Below are 14,677 nucleotides of genomic sequence, written 5' to 3'. Positions count from 1 at the left end.
CTCAGCAGACGGAGATCCTGCACTCCCTGTTCAAGTTGCAGAGGAACTCCCAAACCAGCAGGACATCAGCTGATATCCACTTGCCGGAGTTCCCTGAAGAGAGGGCACCCAGCCCCCATCGTTGCGTTTCCTGCGACAAGTCCCCTGAGGAGTACCCTTTGTCTTTGCAGTCCACGCAATGAGTCCCCTGAGGGGAGGTCACCCACCCCCAGTTGTCAGGGTTCCTGCATGCAGGGAGGGAGGGCAAGGCTACCCTGCTACTCCAGCCCCAAGGACCATTGCAAAAGGCTATTCAAGTACCCTTGGGAAGGCTTCCTTTCCCGGTCACTTAAACATCTCCTAACCACACAATAAAATCATTCTTTTGAGCTCGGTGTGATTTCTTGTCCTGCAGGATATGTTGGGGGAACACAAATCAAAACAGGCAGGTAGGGGGAAGGTGAGTGCTGCTGAAGGCACAAGTGGGCAGTGAAACTACCTTGTCTGCAGCAGATGCGCGGCTAAGGGAACCAGGTGGGTGGAGGGAGGGTGAGTGCCAGTGAAGGAACAGGTGGGAAGTGAAACTCCCTGGTCCGCAGCAGACGCACGGCTGAGGGAACCGGGTGGAGGTGGAGGGACAGTGAAACTCCCTTTTCCCACCAAAGAAGAGCATTCATTCATTACGGCTTGGTTGATTTATTGGCATTATGGCAGATACATACATAGGTACCATATGCATTACAGATCAGTAATAAAGCAGTTTTTTAAAGTGTCCCTTGTTGCTGAAGCCTGAGCGTGGGTACTGGTGGATGGCAGCGTAGATGGCTGAAGTAAGCCTTGCCTATTGCCTCCACTTCAGAATGCATATAGATGGGAAACTCTCCCACCTTGATTCATATATGTTGTGCAAAATAGCGCATGCTGTAATAACAGTGGGGACATTAGCTTCAGAAATATCTAAACAGGTCAATAAACATCTGAACCTCGCTTTCAAATGTCCAAAGGCACATTTGACGATCATTCTGCACTTGCTCAATCTGTAATTAATCTGTAATCTGTGCTGGGGTCCAGGGCTCCTGTGTAGGGTTTCATCAGGCAGGGAAGCAGAGGTAAGTAGGGTCGCCCAATATAACAATGGTCATCTCCACATCGCCAATCTTGATTTTCCAATCAGGGAAAAAGTCCCATTTAGGAGCTTATAGTACAGTCCCAAATTTCAGAATATGTGTGCGTCATGAATGGTCCCTGACCAGCCAACGCTGGCATTGGTAAAACAACCTTTGTGATCTACCAACCCCTGCATGACCACAGAGAAGTACCCCTTTTGATTAATATACTCCGATGCCGAGTGTGTAGGGGCCATGATGGGGCTGTGCGTGCCATCTATTGCCACACTGCAGTTAGGAAAGTCCTGGGCAGCAAAGCCATCCACTATGGCCTGGACATCTCCCAGAGTCACAGTCTTCAGGAGGAGATGCCGACAGATTGCTTGGGCCACCTCCATCACCATGGACCCCACTGTAGATCTCCCCACCCTGAAATGATTTGCCACTGACCAGTAACTGTCAGGGGTTGCAAACTTCCACAGTGCAATTGCCACTCACTTCTATATTGCTAAAGCCTGCCTCGTTCTGGTGTTGCTGTGCTTCTGGGCAGGCGCCAGTGTATCACAAAGTTCCATAAATGTGGACTTGCGCATGTGAAAGTTCTGCACCCACTGCTGATCGTCCCAGGACTCTAAAACGATCTGATCCCACCAGTGTGCGCTGGTCTCGAGTCCAAAAATGGCACTTCACTGTCATTAATGCATTCATGGCAGCCACCAGCTTGGCATTCTTGGTCCGCAGTAGGCAAACTTGCTGTTCCAAAACACCATCCTCCGCACCACGACCACCACCACCACCAGCAGCAGCATCACCACTAGGATAGACAAGCACCATCCAGCTTTGGAACTGAAGGACAAATTGTGCGACAGCAGCTGTGGTTACCGAAACAATCTGTGCTATAATTTGGAGTGTTCATGGGTCCATGCTTGCACTGGAATGATGCAGCAGAAAATGGCGCAATCTCCAGTTCTTTTTTCACATGGTTACTGATGCAGTGAATTATGGGATAATGATTGGAATACTGGGATTCCAATATGAAACACCCACAAGCAACCAGGGCTAAAGCACTGTGGGATAGGTACCCACAATGCAGTGCTCATGCTGTCAAACTTGCGTGGGGCAATGGAGACGCAGAGACTTGACACAGAGAAAAGGTGTGTTGAATTTCAAGAAGCTCTGTGGACACTTTATTCGAATTCATGATATCGAGATTAAGTGTTCGATTTTCTTGTATATCAAATTTATCTTGTAGTGTAGATGCGGCCTGTTCTGGCAGTCTCGATCCCCTTTACTTCTTCTTCTCCACTGACCTCCCACATAGGATAGGTTAGAGAATTTCACCTGTGATTCCTGCAATGTTGAGAGTTATTCTCTCTCACACACACACACACACACACACACACACACACACACACACACACACACACACACACACACCACCAGCCCTCTGATGTTCCTCGTGGGTCCAGCTCTCTGGTGTGGCAGCATCAGAAGGAAAGCCTCTCTCATGTTCTCTAGCCTTTCGTCATCTCTACCCAGCCAGCCCTGACTCATTGCTTTAGGAAGGTTCTCTTCCTATTCTCCCTGCCTTTGGCCTTAACACCTTCTGTCTCTGGCAGTTCTCATCCGCCCTTCCTGGCTGGCTCTGGCAGCCTGGCCTTCTCTCTCCCCTCTAGTGCACTGCTGCCCACTTTTCTACCCAGTTGGACTGAGCTGATGAGGAACAGGTGGGCTGACCCTGCTCCCTCTCAATGGGCTGCCATGGCCCTGTGAGCCAGTTCCACAAAGACCAGAAAGCACATATACATGCTCCTTGTTAATTGTATCTAGATATATGCCAAGATGATAAGGAAAATGTTACATATTTTCAGCCTTTTGTTGCAAGAATCTGTATGAACACAAATTCCAGGTAAAACATAATAGTTAGCTTCTGGGTCAGTGTAGTGATGGAGAATACAAAGACAATAATGCACTGTACATTCATATTATTTCTAACATTAAAATAGAAAAGGGTAGAGAATGGTGCAACATGGAACTCCACAGGTTATGGCTCTGGTGTCAGACGTGCAGGTGCCTAGGATGCGCTGGTTACAGTCAAGAGAAAGTCTGAGCACATTTCCTCTTACCCCTGATATTTCTTGGAGATAACCCAACAGCTCCCCATGACGGATGCTGACAAATGCTCAAGAAAAATCTAGAGGATGTGTGATTGCTCATGACTGAGAAGAGACGATATGTAAGGAAGACCCACACGGTATGTGCCACATTCCAATCTGAAATCCGGCTGGGGATCAAGATATCTAGCACCGTGGCCTGCACTGGGATAGTTAGAAATGACTCATCGCTAATTTATTGCCTTGCTCAGAAATGAAAAATTAGCAACATTAATACTCTTTATGAGGCCGATATAATACATTAACAGAAAGCGAAACCATACACATTTTATGAAAATGTGACATTAGAACAGAAGCACTGGAAGGCATTTTGGCCACAATTAACATTTTATACCCTTTGCAAAGAAAATAAACTTAATTTATAATTTTATCGCTTTACTTAAAAAAACACTGGCTGAGCCTACTGGGTAATTGCAAAACAAAGAAAGGAAAAGTTCCACCAAGTATTATGAAATTTTCCTAAAGGATTTCTTATGTTTCCCCCACCCTCCAAAAGCTTTATCCTATGGCTTTGAAATCTTCTGATGGAAGTATGCTGCAGCAATACAGAGGGTAATTATATAACCAGATTCTTAATGTTTAGGCAATGTTCATTGATTTGATAGAGGCTATTCTTACTACCAGTAACCTACTACTACTCAATGTAGTTCTCATTCTCAGGCATACTAGTATCCAGGTGCCTTGAAGCACTTTTCCCAAAAGCCAACTCAGTTGGAAAACTGCAGCACATTTTCCTTTCAAATGCCTTCCACAAATCCAGTGGCATCAAACGTAAATGAAATCACATTCTTCCTCTCACATTTCAAATGTTCAAAGCACTTGCATTTATTTTTATATTCTCTCTTTCTAAACACTAAGTCTGTGTCTGCCTGGGAAATTGGTATGCTCTGGTCTACACCTAAAACTTAGTCTCAGAGAGATAGTCATGCTCATCTGTAGCTTCACAAATAACAAGAAGTCCTGTCAGTCTCTAATGCTTGGTCTACACTAGACAGGTAAGCCAATTGAAGATACGCAATTCTAGCTATGGCAACTAAATAGCTTGAATCAACTAATCTGCAATCAACTTACCTGGCCATCCACACAGAGGGAGTTCAACAGGAGACTTTCTCCCATCAACCTCCATTAGTCTTTGTGATAGCAAGGAGTACAGGCATTGACTGCCCACCCCAGACAGTTTGATTTCATGCATCTCTACCAGGCATGCAAAATCACACTCTGGGAAGATTGATTCTGACTGGATCAATCTTCCCAGAAGTGTAGCCATAGTTCATGATGATACAGGACCTCTTGTTACCTAAAACTTAGTTTGACCTAGATAGGAGACTCATTGCTATGAAATATTTTGCAACCAGAGCACCAAAGTAAGACTGACCTAATCACTGGTTTAGACACAACTAAGTTGAAGGAAGGATTTTAATGTGATGGATCGACCTAACTTGCACCCATGAGAGAAGTGAACTACCCACATCGACAGGAAAACACATTATTTCAATGTAGAAAGCATCTATATTTCAACAGCACAGCACAGCTGCAGCTGACAATGTCTTATCAAGAAAGCTTGATAAAAATAGAATTTTGAGCTCTTAAAAACAGATTTTTCTCATCATTTATATGAGACACTTGCTATGCAAGCGCTCATTTAGAATTACTGAGAATTATTATCCCACTGTGAATGAGATTGTGTACAACTTGTAGGCATTCAGACATAAACACAGGACCGTGTATTCCATAAAGAGGATAGGTAGAAGCTGGTCATACTGATTACATACCGTAATTACAGTATTATCTCAATATCGGGAAGAGATAAGATGATCCCAAAAACATTAATCATCATCTCCACAATACCTTAGTGGTGTGTCACCAAAGGAATTAAGATTTCAACTTGGGGAATAAGAACTCAGAGCAGTACAATAAAACAAATCCACTGCAATAAACAAATAATGTATGAACAACCCAAACTGCTTTTGCCATCTGCTTTCCTCACACAGGTATGATCTCCCAACAGCTGTAGTCTCTTTCAGTTGTTCGTTCTCCCTCCTCTAGTATGTTCAATGTCCCTTGGTTTTGTTTTGTTTTTTTTTAATTTATATATTTAATTTTTGTTACCTGTCTAACAAAGAAGACAGGGAAAGATGCTGCAAATATTTACTGTAATGTGTCGTTCTTACCAGAATAGGCAGCCCTATTTGACTTCAGCAGAGCTCCTCCCTGTACTAATCTCTATTTCCAAAGAAAGTTTTTTTCAGAATTGATCTTTTTTATTCTAAATCCCTTGACTTGTGTAAAGCATCATGATCACTAGTAGCCCTCTGTAAAAATAAAATAAGTAATAGCAGCAGTAAAGGTAATATGGAAGGTGAACACCTAGGTAGCCTCCTATCCCATATCAACAATATTATCACAACCATGAAGATGCATAATTTCCTAAAATAAGCAATTCCTTTCACCCATACTCTGTTTTGTCACCAGAATTGCTGGGAAACAGTAGTTCCTGTCCTCGAATCCAAACCTTGTGAGACTCACATGGGAACAAGTTATCCAGCAGACCATTCCATGGCAGCTACATCTGCATTGCCCTCAAAATACCAGAACTATGCCAATATGCTGTGGGGGAAGGATAGCTCTGTGGTTTGAGCATTGGCCTGCTAAACCCAGGATTGTGAGCTCAATCCTTGAGGAGGCCATTCAGGGATTAGGGTAAATAGATGCCAGCAATGGTGCCTGGCCCTGCCAAGGGGGCAGGGGATTGGACTAGATGACCTCCCAAGGTCCCCTCCAGCTCTAGGAGATGTGTACCTCCAATTATATCTTTATGTTTGAAAAAAGCAATGAGGAAACCCTGCCTCCACAGTGGGACTATGACTCCCCAGTCAAGTTGCAGCCAGGAGCAAAAACACCATTTGGACAAATTTATGTCATGTCAGGACCTGATCCCTTGGCACTCCACAAATAACTCTAGAAGTACCTGACTTGAGGGTTTATCTGCAAGTCAACCATGCCAGCTGGCTTTCTGCTCACATTCACTAAGCTGGGGAGGGAGAGGGCATTCAACACTGTGTAAATCAAAGAAGGATATGAGTGAAAAACTGCCCTCCAAATCTGGTAGGGCCACTATGAATCTCCTGTAATGCACTTCAGGCTGACCACTGCCCTAGTCACATTCCATATTTAATAAATTATATATTCCCAGACAACTGAACTTCCTCTGTTTAGGGCTGTTTCCCTTGCTGACTATGATCTCAAGATAATCTGACTCTGGCTACCTGCTGACTCTTCACTAAACAAAACAGGATATGAGAAATTTGGAAATATATCTCAGCAGACTATTCACTAAATAGGAGGAGTAAAGGGCCTTCGAAGTGCCTGAGGCTACACGCATGGCAGCACTTCGAAGTTTGAAGCTTCAAAGTTGCCACGGGGGAGAATTAGCCTAATGAAGTGCTGTGTATTCACCGCAGCACTGCATTAGTAATCTCCCATAGCCCTGATTACCATGCCCCCTTTGAAGCTGGGGGCAAGTGTAGACAAGCCCTATGTATTTTCAAACAGCCAAGGTAGTGTCACTGAGATGCCACACAGTCAAATGGCAATACCAACAGAACCCTGATTACAACACTATAAAACAATTCCAAATCTAGGGTGGGGCAGCCTGCTTTGTGGATATTCTGGTTACTGGTAAGCATTCATGCTGTCCTTTATTTTCAAATGACAAAATCGAGGATTTTTATTTGTTTCCTGGTACACAGTGGTACATTAATTTAGCCCTGCTGACTCTGCTCAGCAAAGCTAACTAACTGAACATATACAGGAAGAAGCTCTTCTAAATGAAAAAAGGTGCTATTTTTTCTGTAGCGATTTTCTAGGTAAAATTGCATTTTAGTAGGTAACTGAAATTCAGTGCACCCCTTAGACTCCTTTTTGCAGAGGTCATAATAGTTCAGCTTCATCTTCTATCATACCACAAGATGGTTTATGAAGGGAAAATGGGTGAGATCTTGTTACTCTATTACTTTAACAACTGCCTAGTGAAAAGAGATTACAGGTGAACTTATCATGGTTTTGTCTGCACATTTAGGATCATGGTCCTGTACAGAGACCATTTCTTTTCAACAGTAGCCTGACTATAACAATAGATACATTGATATGGAATGCTACTACCTAATGTACTCTATAAAATATTAATACATGACACCAACTTTGATCTTTTCAGTATTTTGTACTTTCATTGTTTGACCTTTCCATCCTTTCTCACAGGTGAGTGAGGCTAAACAAAGGGGGACAAGTGGAGTGGGTAGCCAATCGTGCAGAAGCATGTTGAACAGATCAAGGTTGTACAGAGCACTGATATTCTTCAGAGAATATATACGTCATTAAAATTTGTACACCCCATTCTTATAAAAGAAGCAGTAAAGAGAACAGATAAAGGCGCGGTGGGAATCTATTCTCTTGACAATGACTTTCACAATAAAAGAAGATGTTCTGAACCATTCCCATTACCATCTGAAGATTTTAATCTTGTGGACTTCAGTTTCTGTTCGTGAAATCCTTTAAGTCCCTTTAGAAGTTATGGACACTGAGAATGTTTGTAGTTTCATTAAGCATTTAAACATTTTGTAGAGTAACATACACACTTGAAAAGATGTTGTTATGCCCCAGTTTTATTCCCGAGAAAGCACTGGACTTTTAAAGTCACAGTCCATGATCTCAATATTCTGATAATTGCTAGTAGAATTGCTAGTAGAATTACTAGTACTACTAGGTGGGGACAAGGAACACTGGGAAGAGGAAAGAGACATCTTTCCCCATTCTGACTGTTCCTTCCTTACCAATGAATGCTATGGGCAGCACACCGCACTAGCCTGTAATGCAGATTTTCCTTTGTTGGGCCTCACACATCTGTGATCATGCTATTTACACACAAGCATTTCAAACAAGCACCACATCCCTGATTTTGCATTCCCCTTAAAAAATGAGTGAACGTGAAAGGCTGCCTTGCCTCCTGGTAGATGCATAATTAAGATGAAGCAGAGATGGAGTTAACTATGAAAATCACCAATTGACCGAAGGGACAGGAGGTAACAGAGCAAGAAATTAAGTTTTTGTTTCTCCACCTTCTTTTCCAACTACGGTGAAATCTTCAGGGTGACCTCTAAATGCTTAGAAACTTTAAAGGCGAGTGGAACTCCTAGACATAAAAAGCACTCCCTGCCACCCCGTGATGCAAGATGCACTAGTCTCCATTAATAAAATATGTGCATGCTGCAGCTATTAGGGATAATGGACAATTCAAATAGGAGAGGGGGACCCCACAGAGAATGGGTAGATGATACAGTAGATTGGTGCAGAGCTAGTCTACAGAAACTAAGCCACTCTGCACTAGACAGGAAAAATGGAAGGAAATAGTGATGGACGTGTCCAATACCAATGGGTACTGCGCACATGGTTGTTGTTGATGATGATGCAACTGTAAAACAATTTCACATCTGATGACTGCATGTCACATCACACCCCACACAGATGCTTCCTGCATAGTTTTACATCCTGGTGGCAATTTTAAGGATTACTCATTCATGTAACAGACACACAACATTTAAGAAAGACTTGAAGGTTTCCAGATTATGAACAGGGATAGCTAGTAAATCTCTGACTACTTCCCCATGGCCATAACCAATGTTTAATAAATAAATACTATAGGCATATTTTCCACACAATGTAAATTATGATCCCTGAAGTGTACTTTTGTAGACTAAAATGTCCTGCTTTTGATGGTCACAGATTCTTTTTCCCAGAAGTCTAAAAAATGTCCTGTTTTAAAGAAAATGGTCTTAAGTGTCAGCTTTTATATGGTAATTGCACACAAGTAGTCCACGAAAGACAAAAGCATCATTTTTTTTCCACATCTTACTTCACTGCCACTGGAGTTACAGAGCTTTTAAAAAACTTAGGCTATGTCTATACTAGACATGGAAATCAACCACAGATACGCAATTTTAGCTACTCCTATCTTCGCTCACCTAACTTGTCTGTTAGGAGAAGGTTGACATGAGTATTTCTCCCTTCAACCTTCCTTACTGGTCACCTCTTGAGAGGAGCACAGGGGGTCATCTTTGTCCCCTAAGAGCTTGATTTCGTGCATGCCTGGAAGATCAGCCCTGAGTGGGTTGATCTTCCATGGCAGTGTAGATTAAGCCCCCAGAATATACTGATAAAGAGAGAATCATTCTGAACATCTGAGAGAATTGTTCTGAACAAAATATGGGGAGATATTTCACAGTGAAGGAAGAGCCAGGGCTGTGTAATGCTAGCCAGATGTGGTGTATTTATGCATTAGTCTAACGCACTGAAAATAGCTCAAAAGCTTATCCACTGCAGAATGGTGTTTCTTATTTTCATCCGTACAGCAGTTACTATGAAATGCACAAACAATTTTCTATCAGACTATTTATAAGCTTCACAAGAGCTCAATTACTTCTGAACATCAATTTAGCAAGGCAAACCCACACCAATTGATGGGACAATCTGTATAACAACCATTTATGATACCGTGTGCCACTAATCTGACCATTATCTCTCACTAGCAGAAATCATGGCTCTTTACACCTTTCTACCAGGGAAGTGAACCAGCTAGAATCCAGTGAACTTTCAAAATACCTTGACAGAACTCTACACATCAATAACCACCTTGTCAATCCTTTCTAATGTAAACAAGGCATAAGGTTTTGCATGGTGAGATTTATTCTGAAGCCACTGTAAGAGTCACTAAATGAAATGTTTGTGTTTGTTTTACAGAAAAATGACACATTCATTTAAACAATGGTTTAAACTGGTCATTTCTAATTTTTGAAAAATCCCCAATGTTTTTCATCATTTGGTTTCTTACTGAAACGGCACTCCGCCTCACTTTTACCTCTGGATGTGACCCTCCTTCTTAAGACTTGCCTTCTTCTGCACTGTCTGCAGAGCTCTGGCTTTCTGCAGAGATTTTCTGGGCATCTTTTTATCTACGAGAGACAGTTGGGAAGGGCAGTCTGTGACAGAGATGGTTTGCAAAATCTTATGTGACAGAACAGGCCAAACAGATATGCATGACCTTTAGTACTTATTGCAAATATATCTATCTTGGTTGGGAGAGGCTTGCTTCCTGTGGGCTCTTTTCACTTCTAGCTGTAGGAGCCAGATGTGAAATTTTGAAGTAGCCCTTGGGGAGGCTGCACAGTACCCAAGCCAATCAGAGGAGGGTTTGTAGAGCCAACCAATGAGAAGAAGGCTTGCTGGAGCACTCAATCTCATCATCAACAAGCAGAGTGAAAGGGGGAGGCCAGGACCACCTGCTACTCTGTTCTTAAACCAGGGATCTTCTAGCAGCAACAACTTACTGCCCTCCTCCAGCTCTCTTTTTCTGCTTGCTTCCCTGGGCCACTTCACCTCAGCCCCCGTGCCTTCTCTGCCTTTTGTGTCAGGGCTCCAGTGTTGCAAGTGTCAGCCTAGCGGTCCTGCAGACCCTGATCATCACTGCTGTGTTTTAGGTGCCTCCCTTAGAGCAGTCCTTCTCTCTTTTTCCTCTAGGGATACAGTGCTTCTATGGCCCTCCCAGGCCCTGACTGGCTGCTCCAGTAAGCCTTCTTCTCATTGGCTGGCTCTACAGGCCTCCTCTGATTGACTCCTTCGGATAATCCTGTTGTTCCTGTTCCCTCCGATAGCTCCCCATCTAGCCTGTCCTTAGGTATGCATCCACTTTCCAACTATCACCACAAGACACCCAAGGGACAAAATCAAAGACTGATCTGACTCCTGACTTCTGTCAGTACTAAAGGAAAGCTTTGAATTGTACAGTATCATTTTTCCAAAGAAGAAATACATGGTAGTTGTAATTTCCTTGTTTTTGTAGTGCACATGCTAAAGGTGATGGCCACATTTCCAAAGCCAACATTTAATTCTTCATCCAGTGAGATGTTGGTAAGCACTATAGCTGCTGCAGGGCCAGCATCTTAGCCGGGACCAGCTGCTGCGGGGCCAGTGTCCTGGCTGGGGACAGCTGTCCATTGCCTGGCTGGGGGTGGGGGTAGAGCAGGGCTGGCTGACAGTTACCTGGGCTGGTGGTAGGGAGGAAGCAGAGGCGGGAGTCAGAGTGGGGCCAGCTGCTGGCCCCAGCTCTAATAACTGGCACATTTTGTTGTCCCTCATCCTGCATTCCCTATCATTCCAGGTTCAGTTTGTAACGTAGCTGAACTTGTGGACAACATTGAGCTGACTTGCAATGAAGGAGAATGAAGGATCCTGTGAAACAACCCTGTTCTAATACAATCATTTTCTTAATGCTGCTGGTGAGAGCAAATGCCTGATAGGCACTTGAAAGGCAGTCCATGAAGTCTTGTTGCAGATCTACATTTTAGTCTAGGAAGGAAACATCCTCAGCAAATAGAAGTTTCCTAATTAGCATCTTTTTGATGTTGGTCTTTACTCAAGTCAGGACAGGTTGAAGAGTTTCCCATCCAAACTTGTGTGCAGATACACTCCATCTATCATGGCCCTAAATGCGCAGTTCAAGAGCATCAGGAAGATTCCAGAGATCATGGGGGAGGAACACATCCTTGTTACACTTCACTTTTCATCTCAAAGCTGTCTGATGTGGACCTATCAAACTGGAAAACTGCTCTCATGTTCTTGTGGAATGAATATATAAGCCGTAACAGGTGGGCATCCTATCTCTTCTATTACTGGAAGTAGACCGGCTCCATTAGTTCAACACCTTTGGTTATGTCAGGGGCCACTGACCCACAAAAAATTCAATCAAGGACCACACACAAGCAAGAAACAAAAGAGAAAGAAAAATCGCGCACCTCACTGGCATTGCCCTCATCTGAGAAGCAGGAAAAAGACACGCACTTCACTCCCCTCAAGCTCTAGCCCCAGGGGGTTGGGAGAGCACTGAGGCTCATGGCTCACCCCCAGGGCTGGATTAACTCTTCTGGGGGACTGAGACTAGTAGACTCTTGGGTGGGCCAAAAATGAAGTGTTGCAGTTGCAGGAGGGAGCTTCTGGGGAGCTGGCTGGAAGTGGCAGAGAGCGTCTGGGTGGGGAGGAGGCTTCAGGAGCTGGTGGAGATGCAGGGTCTGGGCAGGAGAGGTAACGCAAGAGCAAGGTGAAGGTGCGGGGTCTGGGCCAGAGGGAGGGTGCAGGAATGGGGTGGGGATGAGGTCCTGGGTCTGGGCAGGAGGGGGCAGCCTGCATCTGCCCAGGCATCCATTAACAACAAGGGTGCAATATCTTTTCCCAGGATTCTAGTTTGTTGGTGGGTTTTTTAGTTCAGTTCTGCTGAGTCCTTACTTTCAGAAGCACTTTTGCTGTGAGTTGTCACTACTAAAAGATTAACCCTATGTCTATGTATAAACAGCTCCTGTATTTTTTGCTGCATAGAGTAATTTCTTATAATTTCTTTCATATTCTGGTTTATTTACTGACGGTGTCTGTTTTCTTGGGTACTCTGCAGCAATTCTCTTCTGCTGATGGGATAGCTGTTAATTGGTAGAACTGCCAAACACTTCACTCTGTTTTAGATTGTCTCTAGGTGCCCAGTAATAAACAAAAGAGGTAAAATAGCCTCAGCAGTTGGTACAAAAAGTGTTGACGAGAGAACAAAAGCAAAGTAAGAGCTCAAAGCTATATTCTACTAACTACTGTGTAGGAGAGCAGGCAATCAGAATTGTCCCCAGCATGGGTACACTTTCAGAGCAGTACTAACCAGCGTAAAATGGCTGCAAAGGATTATGGAATTTAGAGTATGGGCAAAAACAATGGAAGAGTTTTCGCTGTAGTGGGCAGGGAGGACTGGTGAGAGCACAGAGCATGGACAAACCCTGGAGGTTTGCTTTCACTGGTGGGGTGGTAGGGGTTGAGTTGTATATAAAAGATTATAAGTAATCCAGGAGAGAGATGATATTTAAACTTATCACCACAGGACAGCTGAGGGACAAAATTAAAGACTATCTGACTCCTGACTTCTGTCAGTACTAAAGAAAAGGTTTGAATCGTACATTATCACTTTTCCAAAGAAGAAATATATGATAGTTGTAACTTCCTGAGAGCATACCCCAGATAAAAGCAATGCAAACCTGTTTCATTTCCACCTTACTGTCTTTGTTTGCAAGCCAGCTAATTAGAGAAAACTCTTTCATAGCTGGCATTCTATTATCCAGAACTCTCAAAAAACCAGCATTTTAATCATAAGTAAATTTTAGTTAAGTTTTTCATATGTAGAATATAGTGAAAATAAATACAAATCAATACAGCAAATACAGTATAAATTTACAATTTACAATACTACTGTTATTGGTAAATAAAGTACTCTGCATACATTTTTGTTTGTTTCTAAATGTCTAATCTTGTTTTTCAAGACCTCCACAACCTTGAGCATGGAGCTCCAGTTCGCAATATGGTTGTTGATGTTTCTCCCACAGCCCTTCAAACCATCTTAAGTGCCTCTGCCGAAGCATACAAGAATCTCGGCCTCGCACTGAACATCCAAAAGACCAAGGTGCTCCACCAACGTTCACCAATGGGACAATCTCATGCACCTTCTCTTGAAGTCAATGGAGAGCTTCTGGAAAATGTGGAGCACTTCCCATACCTTGGAAGTCATCTTTCCACTAAATTCAACACAGATGCAGAAATCCAGCATCATGTGAGGTGTGCAAGCACTGCTTACACCCAACTGAGACAAAAGGAACCAGAACATTTATCCCAAGACAAATCTCCCTTTATATCATGCAGTGGTTGTTCCAATGCTACTGTATGCATGTGAAACCTGGACAACACACAAGCATCATTTGAAGGCACTTGAACAATATCATCACCGGTGCCTCAGGAGAATCCTAAATATCTCTTGGGAGGATTGGCACATGAACACTAGTGTCTTGGAAGAGTCAAACAGGACCAGCATTGAAGCCATTATCATTCATCAATAACTTCATTGGGCTGGTCACGTGGTTCACATGTCTGATCAGCATTTCCCAAAACAGATTCTGTCTTCTGAATCGGAGGAAGGACAGAGGTGTGTTGGGGGCCAGCGGAAGCAATATAAGGACATGCTGAAGGCACATATGCAAAAGTGCAGCATTGGTGTTGACACTTGGGAGAACCTTGCCCAAGACTGTCCTCAGTGGAGAATGGTAATATGTGAGAGGGTGACACAATTTGAGAGGTCCTGCCGCAGTACAGATGAGGACAGGTGGAGAAGAAGAAAAGAGCATCAAAAACTGCCCTGCACCCCTCCAAGAGCTACTAACACCTGCCTCATATGTGATAAGATCTGCAGCTCCTGAACCATCAACAGACTCACAAATAGGAGGGTGACATGAGGACATCCTACTTGTTATTGAGTGACCACCAAGAAGATACCTTTCTATTATCAAGAAT

The 14,677-nt window shown here is 43.4% G+C and overlaps 1 protein-coding gene across 6 annotated transcripts in view; it reads right to left on the bottom strand.

The window, feature by feature from the left end:
• MSRA (methionine sulfoxide reductase A) overlaps positions 1-14,677 on the bottom strand; it is a 461,942-nt gene that overhangs the window by 219,100 nt on the left and 228,165 nt on the right. The window lies entirely within an intron of this gene.

The sequence above is a fragment of the Carettochelys insculpta genome, chromosome 3, assembly GCF_033958435.1.
Source record: "Carettochelys insculpta isolate YL-2023 chromosome 3, ASM3395843v1, whole genome shotgun sequence".
Lineage (NCBI taxonomy): Eukaryota > Metazoa > Chordata > Testudines > Carettochelyidae > Carettochelys > Carettochelys insculpta.
This window is presented reverse-complemented; position numbering and strand designations above follow the sequence as displayed.